This window comes from Electrophorus electricus, chromosome 3, assembly GCF_041902795.1.
Source record: "Electrophorus electricus isolate QZ-2024a chromosome 3, ASM4190279v1, whole genome shotgun sequence".
NCBI lineage: Eukaryota > Metazoa > Chordata > Actinopteri > Gymnotiformes > Gymnotidae > Electrophorus > Electrophorus electricus.
This window is the reverse complement of record NC_137499.1, coordinates 29491446-29505764: the sequence shown is the minus strand read 5'-3', so window position 1 is coordinate 29505764 and position 14319 is coordinate 29491446. Positions and strand designations below refer to the sequence as shown.

Sequence of the window (14319 nt, the reverse complement as noted above, 5' to 3'; positions counted from 1 at the left end):
CAGTTTGATTAAACTTTAAGGAGGGCTACAATCTGTAGATTGTAATTAACACACATGCTAAAATAGACATACCCCAAACATCCATCTTTAACCATTACTGTGTACTGCGTACTGTGTAGAAAAAGTGATAGGCAAGTTAATAGTAAGGTTATCAAATACAAAAAGAGGTGCCTGTGACTCTGGCTGTTTATCGATGCACAAAATGATTCATTCAATGTGAAAAACAAAAATCACCAGCTAATTCACTTCAGCATATCACAGACTTGTTATTTGTTTTCAAGATTCCACCATGTATTCTGTAATGTCTTAAGTGTAACTTTCTGTTTTCCACTTAGTTGAGAAAACAGAGAATCAGTTGTAGTTACCATGTATGAAATGCATGTTTGAGAGATTTTAAAGGACAAGAACATAGCAACTATAGGGGGCAGTAGAGTAATAGAAATGAAAAAAAAATTCTCACAACCTGCCATCTCTGGAGATTTAATGCTCTCAGACAAACATTTTGTTTATACTTAGAGCTCTATACTTAGAGCACTAACTGTAGAATACATATTCTGGCTTCATTAACCATTTCTAGGACATGTAATACTGTGAAATAAAACAACCCAAACATTAAAAACGATCATTATAAAAAACCCCAAAACAAAACAATCTAGACTATTTCATGATCACTGCTTAATAAATGACCACTACTGTGATGTAGTGAATGGGACTGGTATGATCTGAAGTCTGTGGTTCAGTGTTTATACAAATGTTACACAGTATATAACTGAACATAGGTTCAGGATGACTACAAATACAGTGGAACTGTAATGACCGTCAATAATAATGGCTTACTTTAACCATGACATCACCATGCAAATCCAATGTGCTGTGTGTTCATCCAGTATTTATATGCTGTTCATCTGAGTGGAGCAGTAGAGGCTCATCAACACTCACCATGAAGATCACTCTCTCCCTATTCCTGCTACTACTCCACATCATCAGTGAGTTCCTCAATGACACTTTTTATTTAGACATTTACCTGTATTCTGGTGTAAAAGTATAATTTATAATCAAACATTTACATTTCTTCAGCAGGTGTGAAATGTGAGAGTCTTGAATCATTACAAACTGTAGTTCAGAAAAAACCTGGAGAAACTCTGAGTCTCTCCTGCAGAGGATCTGGATTTACTTTTCGGAACTACCACATGCACTGGATCAGACAAAAGGCTGGGAAACCACTGGTGTGGATGGGAATTATGTGGAATGATGCCAGTGGAACCAGCTATACTAAAAGTTTTGAAGGGCGAACAGAAATCACCAGAGACAATTCCAAGAGCATGGTGTATCTGAAACTGTCTGGACTGACAGCTGAGGACTCAGCTGTATATTACTGTGCACGTGAAGCACAATGACAGAGTATGAGGATACACAATACAAAAACATGGGGCAGCTTTTAGATAGTAAGATTTGGAGAGTGTAGGTTTCAGCAGTTGGGGTCATGAAAGATCAACCCCAAAACTACACAGACATAAACCAGCATGTACATGTCCATGAGCCTCTTTTACAGCTACTTTACAGTAACTAATTTGGTTTAACTAACATATTACAGACCACTGAGATGCTTATTTAGCTGTATTACCTGAAATGGTTGTGAAAGTACCTCATTTTGTTGCAGCTCTTAAATAGATTTCTACTTCGGCCATATAATCAGCAAGTCACCAAAGCCTGCCCTAATACTATATAAAGATAAGATAAGTGCTTAGTTAATTTTTACATGAATTAACATAATGTCAGGCAAATATCAACTTACACACTCACTATAGATCTCATTGATGCTTCATTACAACTATAACATTCTGAACTAAGACAGCCCAAAATGTTTTCAAAAATCATTATTAAAAAACAATCTAGACTATGTCATGATCATTACTTGATAAATGAACAATATCAGGTAATAGTGTCTATTCTCCATTACCAGTCTGTAACAGTGAATAGGACTGCTATGATTTGTAGTCTGTGATATAATTCAGTATTTCTGTGGGGTTCAACCTTTTTATTCTCCACTGACCTGCTCTGCAACACCATAACTGACATGTATCTCACACTATATGACATCTGTTATGAACACCAGGAATCACGCTCAACCCTGCACTGCCACGCCTACCTCTCCACACACATGCTTCCGATCTGGTTCACCGGAATACTAGCACACACACACATTGTTTCTCTCATCACTGCTCCCTTATTTAAACTCCCCTCCTTCATACTCATGTCGCGAAGTATTGCCAACCTTATGTTGCGTGCCAAACAGTTCAGTTACGGTTTTGTCTTCCTGGTTTTCGACTCCTGCCTGTGTTTCAGACCTTGTCTCCTGCCTGACCCCTGGACACCCCCCGGACTCTGCCCCGTGTTATCGACCTCGAACCAACCTGACTATGAATATCTGCCTGACCCCTCTGATCTGTTTTATTTCCCTAATAAAACCTCTTGTGATTGGATCCTCTTCCTTGTTTGTGTATGCAATTGTAACAACATCACAATGCAAAATTCAGAGGGCTGAGCGTTTATCCAGTACTTATGTGCTGCTGAGCTGAGTGGAGCAGAAGACTCTCACCATGAAGATCACTCTCAAACTATTACTGCTACTACTCCACATCATCAGTAAGTTTTCTAGCTCATTAAAAAAAATCATATCACACTGTATATAAGGTGTTAATGACATTTGTTGCTTTGTGGCAGGTATTAAATGTCAAAGTCTTGAGTCTATTCCCACTGGTTCAATGGTGAAATAGCCTGGAGAAACTCTGCGTCTTTCCTGTATGTCACAGAGTGCTCACCTCTTGCGAGTCACATGGTTTGGCCTGCCACGTGCAGTGGGAGGATCTTTTGTTTGGGGCCACGCCTGCACACACCTGCACCTCGTCTTGTCTATATGTATATAAACCCTTGTCAAAGTGTGCAGTGTATTGATCATTGTTGAGGTAGCATGCTTATGCAAGTTAGTCTTGGTCGATGGGTAGGTAGTCTGTGTTAAACATTCACTTTGTGTAATACCGTTGATGTGTGTTTACAGTTAACTGTTTTGTTATGTGTGAGTGCCCCGTTGAATGTCATTAAATGTCAAACAAAGTTGAGGGAGTCTGTGCGTCCTGCTCCACGCCCTTCAGCACCTGGGCCATACATTACACTGTAAAGGATCTGAATTTGACTTTGGGAGACATGGCACACACTGGATCAGACAAGCTGGAAAAGGCCTGGTGCACATTGGTGCTATCTGGTATGATGCCAGAAAAACTATATATGACAAACGTGTTGAGGGACGAACAAAAATGACTAGCGACAACTCCAAAAACATGGTGCATCTACAGCTGAATGATTTGACAGCACATGACTCAGCTGTGTATTACTGTGAGGGAAACCTCAGTGGCAGAAACATGTGATGAGCTGTATAAAAACCTTTCATGGATGCTTTAAACACAGCTGATGCTTTCCCAACATATGGTGCCATAGTTTATTAAATAAAATGTAACATTTATCAAATGTGTCTCAAACATTTCTTAAATTAAAGGGGCCAAAAATGTCATGCAATTCTTTTAGGCCACAATTTTGATCCACTTGCAGGTTTGAGCTAATTGACAAATCCAAGCAAATGGAACAAAATCCTAGAATGGGCGTTTACATTTTGAGCCTGAACTATCCACCTTTGCCAGATATCTTTGCCACCACTCTTATAATGACAGATATATTTAATTTTGAAATGTAAAAGTATTTGCCAAAGATAATATAACAGTTTGATTAAACTTTAAGGAGGGCTACAATCTGTAGATTGTAATTAACACACATGCTAAAATAGACATACCCCAAACATCCATCTTTAACCACTACTGTGTACTGCGTACTGTGTAGAAAAAGTGATAGGCAAGTTAATAGTAAGGTTATCAAATGCAAAAAAAGGTGCCTGTGACTCTGGCTGTTTATCGATGCACAAAATGATTCATTCAATGTGAGAAACAAAAATCACCAGCTAATTCAATTCAGCCTATCACAGACTTGTTATTTGTTTTCAAGATTCCACCATGTATTCTGTAATGTCTTAAGTGTAACTTTCTGTTTTCCACTTAGTTGAGAAAACAGAGAATCAGTTGTAGTTACCATGTATGAAATGCATGTCTGAGAGATTTTAAAGGACAAGAACATAGCAACTATAGGGGGCAGTAGAGTAATAGAAATGAAAAAAAAATTCTCACAACCTGCCATCTCTGGAGATTTAATGCTCTCAGACAAACATTTTGTTTATACTTAGAGCTCTATACTTAGAGCACTAACTGTAGAATACATATTCTGGCTTCATTAACCATTTCTAGGACATGTAATACTGTGAAATAAAACAACCCAAACATTAAAAACGATCATTATAAAAAACCCCAAAACAAAACAATCTAGACTATTTCATGATCACTGCTTAATAAATGACCACTACTGTGATGTAGTGAATGGGACTGGTATGATCTGAAGTCTGTGGTTCAGTGTTTATACAAATGTTACACAGTATATAACTGAACATAGGTTCAGGATGACTACAAATACAGTGGAACTGTAATGACCGTCAATAATAATGGCTTACTTTAACCATGACATCACCATGCAAATCCAATGTGCTGTGTGTTCATCCAGTACTTATATGCTGTTCATCTGAGTGGAGCAGTAGAGGCTCATCAACACTCACCATGAAGATCACTCTCTCCCTATTCCTGCTACTACTCCACATCATCAGTGAGTTCCTCTGTGACACTTTTTATTTTGACATTTACCTGTATTCTGGTGTAAAAGTATAATTTATAATCAAACATTTAAATTTCTTCAGCAGGTGTGAAATGTGAGAGTCTTGAATCATTACAAACTGTAGTTCAGAAAAAACCTGGAGAAACTCTGAGTCTCTCCTGCAGAGGATCTGGATTTACTTTTGGAAGCTACAACATGCACTGGATCAGGCAACAGGCTGGGAAACCACTGGTGTGGATGGGAGCTATGTGGTATGATGCCAGTGGAACCAGCTATAGTAAAAGTTTTCAAGGGCGAATAGAAATCACCAGAGACAATTCCAAGAGCATGGTGTATCTGAAACTGTCTGGACTGACAGCTGAGGACTCAGCTGTATATTACTGTGCACGTGAAGCACAATGACAGAGTATGAGGATACACAATACAAAAACATGGGGCAGCTTTTAGATAGTAAGATTTGGAGAGTGTAGGTTTCAGCAGTTGGGGTCATGAAAGATCAACCCCAAAACTACACAGACATAAACCAGCATGTACATGTCCATGAGCCTCTTTTACAGCTACTTTACAGTAACTAATTTGGTTTAACTAACATATTACAGACCACTGAGATGCTTATGTAGCTGTATTACCTGAAATGGTTGTGAAAGTACCTCATTTTGTTGCAGCTCTTAAATAGATTTCTACTTCTGCCATATAATCAGTAAATCACCAAAGCCTGCCCTAATACTATATAAAGATAAGATAAGTGCTTAGTTAATTTTTACATGAATTAACATAATGTCAGGCAAATATCAACTTACACACTCACTATAGATCTCATTGATGCTTCATTAAAACTATAACATTCTGAACTAAGACAGCCCAAAATGTTTTCAAAAATCATTATTAAAAAACAATCTAGACTATGTCATGATCATTACTTGATAAATGAACAATATCAGGTAATAGTGTCTATTCTCCATTACCAGTCTGTAACAGTGAATAAGACTGCTATGATTTGTAGTCTGTGATATAATTCAGTATTTCTGTGGGGTTCAACCTTTTTATTCTCCACTGACCTGCTCTGCAACACCATAACTGACATGTATCTCACACTATATGACATCTGTTATGAACACCAGGAATCACGCTCAACCCTGCACTGCCACGCCTACCTCTCCACACACATGCTTCCGATCTGGTTCACCGGAATACTAGCACACACACACATTGTTTCTCTCATCACTGCTCCCTTATTTAAACTCCCCTCCTTCATACTCATGTCGCGAAGTATTGCCAACCTTATGTTGCGTGCCAAACAGTTCAGTTACGGTTTTGTCTTCCTGGTTTTCGACTCCTGCCTGTGTTTCAGACCTTGTCTCCTGCCTGACCCCTGGACACCCCCCGGACTCTGCCCCGTGTTATCGACCTCGAACCAACCTGACTATGAATATCTGCCTGACCCCTCTGATCTGTTTTATTTCCCTAATAAAACCTCTTGTGATTGGATCCTCTTCCTTGTTTGTGTATGCAATTGTAACAACATCACCATGCAAAATTCAGAGGGCTGAGCGTTTATCCAGTACTTATGTGCTGCTGAGCTGAGTGGAGCAGAAGACTCTCATCATGAAGATCACTCTCAACCTATTACTGCTACTACTACAGTGGTGAAGCAACCTGGAGAAACTCCGAGTCTTTCCTGTAAAGGATCTGCACTTAACTTTGGGAGACATGGCATGCACTGGATCAGACAAAAACCTGGAGAAGGACCACACCGGATTGGGGTTATCTGATATGATGCCAGTAAAACTGTATATAACAAACCTATTAAGGGACGAATAAAAATTACTAGAGACAACTCCAAAAACATGGTGCATCTACAGCTGAAAGATTTCACAGCACACGAATCAGCTGTGTATTACTGCACACGAAACCACTATGACAGAAACATGTGATCCAGCTGTGCAAAATCTTTTCATGGATGCTGTATTAAACACAGCGAATGCTTTCCCATGGTTAACAGATGGTGCCATTGTTTATTAAATAATAGGTAACAAATGTATCTCAAACATTTCTTAAAGGGGCCGAAATCATGCAGCGCTTCAAAATTATGCAATTCCACTGTTACGGAATGCGCCCCTTCCCACTGATCACGTGATACGGCTCGCCACATGCAGTGGGAGTTCACAAAATGTCTTCTTTGTAACCACGCCCCTATTAGCACACAGCTGGACCTGGTTTATTGTCATTTGTGTGTGTATTTAAACCCTTGTATGGCAGTTGCACGTTGTCGGTCATTCATTCTAGTTGTAATCATAGTTGTGGACATGTTAGCAGTTGCTCGTATTCACCCTGCTTGTTTTGTGAGTGCTGTTGTGTTTATCGTTCATGTTTTGTGTAATAAGTGTCCGTCTCTGTGGAGAGGTTTTGAGTGCTTCTCCTTGCTCTGCGGAACTCGCACAGTCACAGCCACAACTTGCACTGCACTAATTAATTCCACTTGCAGATTTGAGCTACTTGGCAAATCTTTTACATTTTGAACCTGAAATATTCACCTTTGGCAGATTTCTTTTTTGCCACCGCTCTCATAATGGCAGATTTCATATTTCATTTTGAGATGAAAAATAATTTATAGACAACCCAAGAGTTTTGATAAAGCTTTACTGAGGGCTACAATCTATAGATTGTAAATGACATACATGCTAAAACAGACAGCCCACTAACATCCATCTTTAGCCATGACATTACCAGGCAAATCCAGAATAGTATGTGCCCATCCACTGTGTATTTACTATCGTTCGTGGATACCGGGCTGTTCGTTCCATGACAAGATCCAGATACCGTGTTAGAAGTCAGACTCTTCCGACACTATCACATGGACTGCCGAGATGGCGGAATCTTTATCTGCTAGTGGTGTGCTTGCTCAGTGACATGGGGGGCATATGGGGCATGCCTGTCCAAAACCCTAGATGCGATAGTGCAAGGCTTACCTGCCCGTTTACAAGCAGTGCCAGCAGCTCTTATATGGCACAGATGCAGAAAGAATTGTTTTATCACATCTTTAACTCTGTATACTTTACACCAGGTGTTAGTGATTTTCAATACATTGTAGAAAAAGCACATACTTCTATGAATTATTGAAAAGGTGCACCACCCTTAAATATAGGGAAAATACGACAGCTAACAATGGTGAAGTACCAAAGGTTCATTAACGTTATATCAGTCTAATTCTTAAATTAGTCCATATCTTTTGCAGTGACCGAATACCATTGCTTCAAATACACTGCCTGGCCAAAAAAAAAAAAAAAGGTCACACACTTCAATATTTTGTTGGACCACCTTTAGCTTTGTTTACAGCATACACTTGCTGTGGCATCATTTCCACAAGTGTCTGCAATGTCACATCTATTTCTGTCCAGAGTTGTATTAATTTTTCCCCAAGATCTTGCATTGATGATGGGAGATTTGGACCACTGTTCTCCAGCACATCTCAAAAATTCTCAATGGGATTCAGGTCTGGACTCTTTTGTGGCCAATCCATGTGTGAAAATGATGTCTCACGCTCCCTGAACCACTCTTTCATAATCTAAGCCCGATGAATCATGGCATTGTCATCTTGGAATATGCCCGTGCCATCAGGGAAGAAAAAATCCATTGATGGAATAACCTGGTCATTCAGTATATTCAGGTAGTCAACTGACCTCATTCTTTGGGCACATAACAATGTAATAACAAACTGTAATAACATTGCAATAACAAAGTGTAATTACATCATGTAATAACATTGCAACAACATATTGCAATGACGCAGTGTAATACCACTGTAATAACACTGTCTAAAAACAAACTGTAACAATATTGTAATAATACAGCAAAATAACAATATGTAATAACATATAATGTAATGATGTAATAACATTGCAAAAACTAGGATTTGTTCTGTGCCCACTGCTATGGGAAAGGGCACGCACAGCACATTCTGCAGGGTAGGGCTTGAGTTACGGGGGCTCCCAAGAGGGGATTGTAAATTTGAATAACATATAATAGTACATTTTAAGAAGGGCCTCCACTCTGCCTCTTGAGCTGGTGCTTAATGATTTTGCACCACACCACTGTTGGTGCTTCCTTTAATTCTGTTTGTACCCCAATACAACAGGTAGCCTGGAAACACTCCTGCCTTGTGGTAATGTTCTGATTTTATTGCTGCTTGGGTGTGATGTCCCAAACGTATGTGAAAGCTGGTTGTGGGAGTGAGAACAACCATGATTCAAAATGATTTCCCCATTGCTCTGCCCAGCAGGACTCCATGGCCCAGGGTGACAGAATAGGAGGCCACCCTATTTTGTCACACTGGAGCACTGCAAATGTCAGTGAGCATATACACTTGTGCAAAAACATGGAACTAAAAAGCTAAAAAGCATCAACAGAGTGCTCACCTAAACCATAGCAACCCAAGAACGATTACAGGAAGCCAAAATATTATATATCACCTGCTGGCACCACTGCTGCCATTTACAGATGTTGCTTTTCTGCTCTTGGTACCTGCAGGATCTACCTGAAGAGAATCCATTACAGAGGCACCAAGCCAGTGAATTTGTCTTCATCTAGCTAAGCTGATAGGGCACGTGGAAGTGTAAGCAAAAAGTCTCATGAAGAGCTTCTTGCTAAAAGAGCACAATATGTTTTTAATGATTTCCAGTGGTAGTAAATACAGGGAGCCAAATAGTAAAGAAAACACTGTATGAAGTAATAGATAGAAAAGCTATCAGGGTTATAATAGTGTTATAAGTATTTTGAGCTATTATAGATAATACAACACAATGAAATAATATGAGAAAGGTAGTATATAGACAATTGTTAGGGTCACATTTCTGGCCACAGATAAATCCTGTCTGAAAGCAGATCTAGCTTACTTTGAGTGTAGTGTTGATCTTGTGAAGGAAATATTGTTGTTTTTCTTTCTCTATCATTGTAAAGCGTGAGAAAGCTTAGCATAAGATTAGAAGAGCAGGACATTCCCTAGAGAACGTCCTTGAAGAAATACACTCCTTCCAAGGAGTTATCTGGTCTCAGCAGAAGCAAACCCTCCCTCGTTCTCTTGAACGCTACGGCTATTATATAAGGGGAGGGAAATCACCCAAAGGGGAGCGAAGCAAATAGGCACGCTCATTTTTTGAAACTAATAACTCAATAAAATCTTCTTATCCACATCTGACTCCTTGTTTGCTGAATTTCCACCACAATCTACATTTTACTTTTGTTTTCTAACATTAGGCTTAATGCCTGGAAAACTAACCCTGTTAATAATGAATTTATATAAAACAAACATAAGGCATAATGTACCATACAGATGTCTCTAGGTCCAGATCTTAAATTTGAAGTTTTATCACTGGAATTAAATTTATATAATAAATTATATAATGAGGTATTCAAGTCAGGGTCCTTGAGGTACAGGCATTACCAATTTTTCTTTACTGTCCATTTACCTTGGAGTCAGCTATGACTTCAGAATGCCTAATTAGTTGCATTAATTGCTCAATTAACTTTTGTCCCCCTGGTGTTGTCAATGATGTCAATACACAAATTCAAGATGCATTGGTTGGAGCCCTGCTATTGACTGGGTGACCATAAACAGTACACAGTGGTTTAAAACAGTCATGACAAATATGTTATGACATATATGTTATGGGCATTTCCACAATGCAGAGACACTTGTGTAGGATCCAAGAGATGTATTGTTCATAAGTCCACAAGATGTAATTTAGACTACTGGGCAATGTCCTGCTCTCACGCAGCCTGTCTCTCCTACTCCCAGTGATCACAAATGCAGCTACAACTCCCAGAATTCCAAGCATGGATTCACAGGATCTTTGTCACCAGACTATTTACTACAGCTGTGTCTTATTATAGTCTATATATACATGTCTATTTGCTTTTTCTCTTTGCAAAATATTGCCGGTATTCTATTGTGCATACTGAATGTTTTCTCTTTTTTCTTCTGCTACTTATGGTTCCCATTTTTTTTTGCTTCTGACTTCTATCTTAGCATGGGGATACATGACAACCAGACAAGGGCTAGGATACACAAATAACTAAACACAAACAGCGACAAGAACAAAACGCACGGAAGCACACAGGTTAAGCAGGCTATAACAGAGACTAGGAAACACAGAGGATACAGAACAAGAAGGCTAGGATAACACAAATGCATGGAGTACAAAGAAACAACCATTAGAATAAACATACACAACCATCAAACACATTCAATGAACAGGTGCAAGCTATCAAACGAGGGGTAGAAAAAATGAAACTAAGGCATGGAGCCAAAACACACAAGACAGGGAAACCACCGAAGCTGGAACCTGGGATTTACAAAAATAACAAAAAGCACCAAATATCAACCTGACCTAGTACACAATATATCCTATGAATTAAGTGAATTTTAGACAAACTATTGAAAGTAAACATCTAAATAAAATAAAATTTCAATCAGAACCATCTTATATTAAGCCAGGTTGCTGCTGCTTTGTGCATAGTTCCTCGATAAAATAACAAAGCACCTGATTAATAAACCAAGGTTATTTAACCTTGGTTATTTAACCAAGACTATAACAATGCAAGATGAAGTTCTCAATGTCTGTGCTGATGGGCATGGAGCAGGACGCACAGACTCCCTCGATGTGAAATATTTATTGACATAAAACATGTAGAACAGTGGCACTCACGCACAACATTAACAACAGACATGACTTATACATTTAACTAAACACAGGATACAATCACATCTAACAAATGACCACTTATGCATTTTACATACATCAGCAGACAAACAATGACCAGTGGTGAGGCACGCACTGACAGGGGTTTAAATAGACAAACACACATTAACACCTAACCAGGTACGTGCCTTCACGGTGGTGTGGCTACAAACATGGGTGAACCCCCCTGCATGCGGCAGGCCGTACCACGTGACTTGTGGGGGGGGAGAGCGTCCCGTGACACTTCTTACTTCACATCACACTCCCACAATCGCTGAATGAAACATTATACAGTAAAAACTACCCCTTGTGAACATGAGCTCAATAAGGAGCCATTGTATTTAACACAACTTGTAAACAGACTGCCCACTAATGCCCATCTTTAATCAGGACATTTGTTTGTGTTGTAAATAAACACTTTCTTCATTACAGAGACTTGCCTCGGCATCTTACTCCCTCATCATGTCACATTACAATATGCATTTTTTTTTATGTCTCAGTGGAGTAACACACAGAGTGGGACATTGGCGGCGATTAGTGAATTCCTGTCGTGTGTGCAATGCTCTCTGTAAGTGGATGTGGGCAACCTCCCACATTTGAGACCTTTGTTGGTGCTACTGATCCAACACCTGTATGTCAGTGGGAAAATCATTCCATAACAAAAGCGCCAGTTGATAATCGACGACACACTGGAAAGGAATAAGCCAAGTAGAAGAGCTAGTGAGTGAGTTGTGGGAGGTATTTGTGCCAGTTTATGAGGCACAATACTGGCAGAGGAACCTTCCTACATCCTGGTTGACCTGTTCAATCTCACCATTAGACTGAGGATGGTGACATGAGGAGAGATTAATGGTTATGGCCAATTTCCTACAAATCTGCCTCCATACCTGTGATGTGAATTGGGAACCATGATTAAACACTATTTTTTCAGGTAGGCTAACGATGCGAAACACATGGGCAAATATAGCTTCAGTTGTTTTCAGGGCAGTATGTAGGTGGGGAAAAGGAATGAGGTGACCCATCTTAGAAAATCTGTCCACCACTACCATTATGACATTGTAACCCTCGAAAGCAGGTAGGTCCATGATGATATAATCCTGCATATCGACAGGAAGGGAAGGCCACCAAAATTTTCAGGATAGCATGTGCATAGTATGAGTGATGCCTGGATGCCCATTACACAAGTTCCACTGAGCCCATTCCAGGAGTGGTCCTCTAAGAGAAGCTGGAACATATGTTTAACCTGGGGGGCACTTCTCTTGGTTAGGGTCATCCTTGAGAGCCTCCTCCAAGTCCTCTTGAAAACCCCACTGTATAGGGGCTGGGAAGCAGCTGTTTGGCAGGATAGACTCTGGATCCTGGTTAGTCGCTCCTTTATCGTGGACACATGATAAGACATCAGCCTTCTGATTCTTGAAACCAGGTAAGTGACTGTGAAACGAAACCGGGTGAAGAACAATGACCACCTGGCTTGTCTTTTGTTGAATCACTGAGCTGACTTGAGGTACTCTAGATATCTGCGATCCATGTATACCAAGTAGGGATGCTCAGCTCCTTCCAACCAGTGTCTCCATTGCTCTAGGGCTAGTTTGATGGCCAGATGCTCCTGGTCCCCTACATCATAATTCCTCTTGGTAAGTTGCAATTTCCTGGAGTAGAATGCACAAGGGTACAAAGGTGGTGGAGTGCCTTGTCTTTGTAACAAGACAGCCCCTACCCCGACTTCTGATGTGTCAAACTCTATAATGATGGGACGTGAAGGGTCAGGCTTGTGGAGAATAGGTGCCACAGTAAAGGCTTCCTTTAATGTCTGGAAAGCCTGATTAGCAGCTGTAGTCCACTGAAACCTCCTACTGCCCTGGTTTATGAGATCAGTAAGGGGAGCAGAGGTGGTACCAAACCCCCATATGAACTTCCTATAAAAGTTGGCAAAACCCAAGAATCGGTGCAATTCCTTAACAGTGGAGAGTTGTGGCCAATTCAAGATGGCAGACACTTTATCTGAGCCCATGGAGAGGATGCCTGGCTTCAGAGTGCAACCAAGAAAGGTGACACAGTCACTGTAAAATTCACACTTCTATCCTTTGGTGTACAGTTGATGTTTTCTAAGACATGTCAGGAAAGCCATGATGTTTTCCACGTGTTCTCCTTCAGACTTGGAAAATATAAGGAGGTCGTCAATATAAACAATCAGGAACTTGCCTATCTTGTCATGAAAGATTTCATCCTTAAATGCCTGGAAAACAGAGAGGCTATTGGACAGACCATAAGACATGACTAGGTACTCATAGTGACCATGTAATGTCCTCGTGAAGGCTGTGTTCCACTCATCTCCCTCATGTATGCATGTGAGATTGTAAACACTACGCAAGTATAATTTAGTGAAGATTGTGGCTCCCAGCAGATGCTCATGGGTCAAAGAAATGAAGGGAAGTGGATAGGAGTACTTCACAGTCACTTTGTTGAGAGCCCGGTAATAGATGCAGGGCCTTAATCCCACCCCCTCCCTTTTTTCTCCAAAAGAAGAATCCAGCAGCTACTGAAGAGGTAGAGGGTTGAATAAAGCTGTGTTGTAGTGCCTCTGCAACATAAGCCTCCATAGCAGCTTCCTCTGGCTGGGAAAGTGTGTAGGGCTTAGCTCTCCATGGTAAGGGAGCCCCAGGAAGGAGTTCCACTGCACAGCCCCAAGATCGATGGGGCAGACATTAAGTGGCCTTAACCCTACTGAACACATTTGAGAAGTTCTGATAGGGTGGAGGTATAGACTTTGGAAATAGGGATTCAGGGCATTTTACAGTAGTGGAGAAAACCAGCA

The 14319-nt window shown here is 40.2% G+C and overlaps 1 protein-coding gene and 2 long non-coding RNA genes across 3 annotated transcripts in view; 2 read left to right on the top strand and 1 right to left on the bottom strand.

Annotated features, from left to right (window-relative positions):
• Positions 1 to 14319, bottom strand: part of aldh3b1 (aldehyde dehydrogenase 3 family, member B1) — a 37950-nt gene that overhangs the window by 9102 nt on the left and 14529 nt on the right. The gene's annotated exons all lie outside the window — the stretch shown is intronic.
• Positions 895 to 2488, top strand: LOC118241204 (uncharacterized). The gene is made up of 2 exons (XR_004775904.2): positions 895 to 986; positions 2347 to 2488. It is a non-coding gene; the product is annotated as an uncharacterized LOC118241204 (long non-coding RNA).
• LOC118241163 (uncharacterized) lies at positions 4667 to 6260 on the top strand. Its single transcript, XR_014119974.1, has 2 exons — positions 4667 to 4758; positions 6119 to 6260. It is a non-coding gene; the product is annotated as an uncharacterized LOC118241163 (long non-coding RNA).